The 3,628-nt window shown below is 45.9% G+C and overlaps 1 protein-coding gene across 1 annotated transcript in view; it reads right to left on the reverse strand.

Moving 5' to 3' along the window:
- ACSS1 (acyl-CoA synthetase short chain family member 1) overlaps positions 1–442 on the reverse strand; it is a 29,379-nt gene extending 28,937 nt beyond the window's left edge. Inside the window, exon 1 of the mRNA XM_031058327.1 lies at positions 348–442. The gene's annotated coding sequence lies outside the window, so the exon portion shown is untranslated. The remainder of the gene's footprint in view (positions 1–347) is intronic.
- Positions 443–3,628: the final 3,186 nt, after the last annotated feature.

Genomic DNA, 3,628 nt, shown 5'->3' on the forward strand with positions numbered 1-3,628 from the left:
AAGAAATATGCTTAAACCTGCCATGTTCTAACAAACCTTGCAATCTGTAGCATCAATCAAAAGTCAGTGTCACTCAGAGCAACCTCAAGGTTGCTTAAACTGCACTGAGGATGGGAAAGAGAAAAATGGACAGCTTAAACTCCCCTCCAGCCAGGGCTCAGGATCAAGCTGTTGACCATAAACTCAAGATGTTTGCACCAAGATGTTTTCTACTCTGCTGAAAGCAGAAGCTACTCACAGAAATTTCCCCATGTGTATCTCCAGCAAGCAAAAAGGAAACTGTCAGGTGAAAAAAATCCATTTCCTGTGTCCCCCACACTGCCAGGCAAAGTGAGAAGGTGTCATACCTGTATGTGACATGCACTGCAGTGCCAGGTTCATCTCTCTCCCAAATCAAAGCCACTCTGTTTGGAGACTTTTCGACGTGCTGATCCAAGCAATTTACTGTAAAAAAAACCCAAAGGTTTAAACAAAGCCTGAACATAGGAAAGGTGCTTTGTAAACCTAGCCTGGTCAAGTGCAACAGCAAGCAAATAGAAGATGAAACATCAGTTTTTGGGTTGCTAGACACACACTAATGTATAACAGAGGAACTGAGAGCATTTGCAGCTCCAGTAAAGCTATGCAACAAATTCTACACTTAATTGGCACAGTGCCCTTAGAGATGGATACCCATGAGAGGCCATGGCAAATCCAGACATGGGCTGAATTCATGGCTCAATTCAGCCATTTAGCTCCACTGGCTAAACTTAAGCCAGCCCAAACCCTTCCCCTGCTCCCAGCAGCACAAAGGCAAGGCACCCTTTTGATGTTTTTGCTCCCCAGAGCAGCATTTCACTACAGAACTCGGACAGTCTTCCCCAGCTGGCATATTTAGCACTGCACCATTTGGATTTTCTAATTAAAGCTCATGTGAAACATTTTTGTTCCAGGGCATAACAAAGAGCTGAACCTCAGCTAACTGAAAATGTCTAAAACTGTGGGATCTATGGTAAACTCAACGTTCAGACATCTACAAATTTTCAGACCCATGGGAAAGATTAATGTGTCTCAGGCTGTGCATTCCACCTCCTAAAATTTAAAGGTACAAAATTCCCTTTTAAAGGTGCATCTCTCCCCCTCAGCAACTTGAAATGGAGGACTTAGGGAGAGCATCCAACCTGAAGAAATTTATAGAATCCACAAAAGAAACCTGCCTGCATGTCCAGTAGCAACTTGCCTGATAGTTAGAGAACATCCTTGTTAAATATTAATTCCAAGCCCATATGACACTTACTTATTGCATTGCAATATTTCAAAGGCAGTTACTTTATTTCAATATCCAGCTAGTCAGGGACACTGCTGTATAACACAGAGAAAAACCTTTTTTAAAATTGCTGGATTTCAGATCATATTTCCTGGAAATATTAACACTGATGGGAAATGATTTCATTTTTCCAGATAAATTTTACAAAGCTGTGTGCTGTAGTAGCTGTGGCTGCTCTGTGATCACGCCATCACACAGGGTGGGAATGAGCCCCTAAATGTGCACAGAGAAAGAAATTCCTCAGAATTTAACACATTTCATTGCAAGACCAAGTGCTGGTCTCAAAAATTTGAAAAAGCATCCTTCAGCTGTTTAAAGTCTTTTATTTTCAATGCAAAACCCGGCAGCAGTACTATAAAAATAAGACAAAGCCATTTCTTAAGCCATCCTAATAAGATACAAGAGGACAAAAGCTCCAGTGGGGAATTTTTCAAGCAGTTATACACTGGTTTCCTCTGCCTGTGTCCATTGCTGTGGCTGGGTCCACAACAAGCAGCAGCTCCCACCTCCAAGCTCCTCACAGCTACACCCTCACATAATGTGCCACGCTACACTGAAGCACAAAATGGAATTCATTGCCCAAACAACTTTTCTTACTCATGAGCAGCCACACAGGCCTTCAGAGGGAATTTCTGCTGCAGAAAGCCCTGGCTGAGCCAAGTGGGAGATTTAGCCCTGTGTTCAGTAAGAACCAGGAGGTGAACCAGAGCCAAGTGCTATTATTTCCTTCCTGATCTTAGGCTTACATGAGCCTTTTGCTCATTTTACAAAATAGAATTTAGTGACCTTCCCCTTACTACTACACCCTAGTGGTTTCTCCATGCATTTTCTTGCTTCCTTGACTGCTCAGAAACAATTAAATCTCAGTAAGACAAGCTCCTGAGAATGTGTCCTGGTGGGAAATGCAGTAGTTTGCCAGGTTATTCTCCTGCCCAGGAGTTACAGTGCAAGAAATCCAGAAGCTCTGAAGCTCAGAGGTCCCCAAAATCCTTCTGCAAGGGCCCCCAAGCAAAGAGCATCAGATGACTCAGTTGCTCATGGTTCAGCTGTGCTGGGAGACGCGCACACAGGATGTTCTGGATCAGGGACCTGAACTGTTGCCGTGTTTCTGCACAGACAGTGTTCAAATCAAGAGGTGAAAGGACAAAATCAGAGTCTCCTAACAGAAAAACAGCCACTTGGCTGTGGCAAAGTACTGAAAAAATCCCACTCCCTGTGCTCCCCACGCTTGAAAACAAAACCAGCAACAGCAAACCTGTTTCATTCTGTGCATCTGTTTCAAAGGCCTATGATTTCCTTTTATGTATACAAAAAAACCCAAACAAACCTAAGTGGCATTTTCGGTCTGCTGAGGAACCAGACCCAAGGCCAAGCAATATCTGGATATCAAAGATCTGACACGGCATCCAGAAGAAAGTGTTGATCCCACTCTAGAGAGGAAAGAAGTAGATCCCTGATAGGCTGTGCTCAGACAAGATCTTCCTTTCAATAGGAATTAATGCCAACAAAACTCTGGCTAAAATCCTCTGATTGCTGGGTGCTGGGCACAGGGCAGTACACACATCTCCAAAAGCTTGGGATCCACTGCTGGGCATCATTCCCTGGGAGGAAACACCCTCTTTATGCTCTCTGGAAGACCTGAGGAGGGTTTTCTCTTTTGGCTGTAAAAAAAAAAGTGGCCAGAGATGTTACAGTTACTGCACTACTGAACGAGGAAGGGAAATGAAGGTCAGAAATGTTCATCCCTGTTAAAAGCCATCACCACTACGTGGTACCCTGGATGGGGATGGGGCTCACTCCCATGGGATGAAGCACAGCCGGAGGACACAGGAGCCTTCAGGGCACGACATGGCATGGACAAAACTCAAAGGCAGTCAGGGCAGCCACGGCAAATTTTACTCTTGTTTCATGGTGAGTGGTGAAATTGGCGGAAAATACCAAGATCCCCGTTTGAAAGAAAAAATAAAAAATCCCTGCAGCTTCTGCCATAAAAACCTGAGACCGTTCCCCACCTGTGGATCATCCTGAGCCACCACGGGGCCGGGCAGAGCCCAAACTGGGCATCACATCCCGCAGGTCGAAGGGCGAGGCAGCGCCCGGCCAAGAAGCTTAGCCAGGGTTATCCCGGCTTCGGATTTTCTCCCCGCTAACAGCATTTCGCAATTCCTGGCTTGTTTCCTCCCAGCGCCGCCCAACCGAAATCCTCGTTTTCAACCCCAAAGACGGGCGATGGCAAAACTTCGCCCCTCGGGGACGCCTCCCGTCCAGCCCGGCGGCCCCGCGGTGGATGCGCGGCCGGGACCCCTTACCCGAGACGTTCAG

Source organism: Geospiza fortis, unplaced genomic scaffold (assembly GCF_000277835.1).
Source record: "Geospiza fortis unplaced genomic scaffold, GeoFor_1.0 scaffold275, whole genome shotgun sequence".
In the NCBI taxonomy this organism is placed as follows: domain Eukaryota; kingdom Metazoa; phylum Chordata; class Aves; order Passeriformes; family Thraupidae; genus Geospiza; species Geospiza fortis.